The sequence below is a fragment of the Charadrius vociferus genome, unplaced genomic scaffold, assembly GCF_000708025.1.
Source record: "Charadrius vociferus isolate BGI_N301 unplaced genomic scaffold, ASM70802v2 scaffold161, whole genome shotgun sequence".
NCBI lineage: Eukaryota > Metazoa > Chordata > Aves > Charadriiformes > Charadriidae > Charadrius > Charadrius vociferus.
In genome coordinates this window covers 1008725-1009092 of record NW_009646928.1, presented here as the reverse complement: position 1 = coordinate 1009092, position 368 = coordinate 1008725, and positions in this window count along the sequence as shown.

Sequence of the window (368 nt, the reverse complement as noted above, 5' to 3'; positions counted from 1 at the left end):
AATGCGCAGTGGCACAATGATGCATTGCAGGCCGGCCGGCTCGCCCGCCCTGCAGCTACCATGGAGCTTGGCTCCTGTCAGGCAGCGCGTTTCCCCAGCCATGTCTGAGGCAATCCTGCCATCTCCTGGACAACCCCCGGCATAGGCAGGGGGAGCCTTCACCTCGCTTCAGGAGCCGCGTTTCCGAGTGATAAATGAGCAAGGGAGAGACTACTCGGTCACACGCAGAGCAACCTTCATCTCTAAACTGGAAGAATATGCCGGTGAAATTATAGCGTGTGGTCAGCTCTGATGTTCAGGCCGATCCGGTTGCCTATTAAAAAAAAAAAAAAAAAAAAGGAGGGGAAAGGAGGGGTGTACAGACGCCC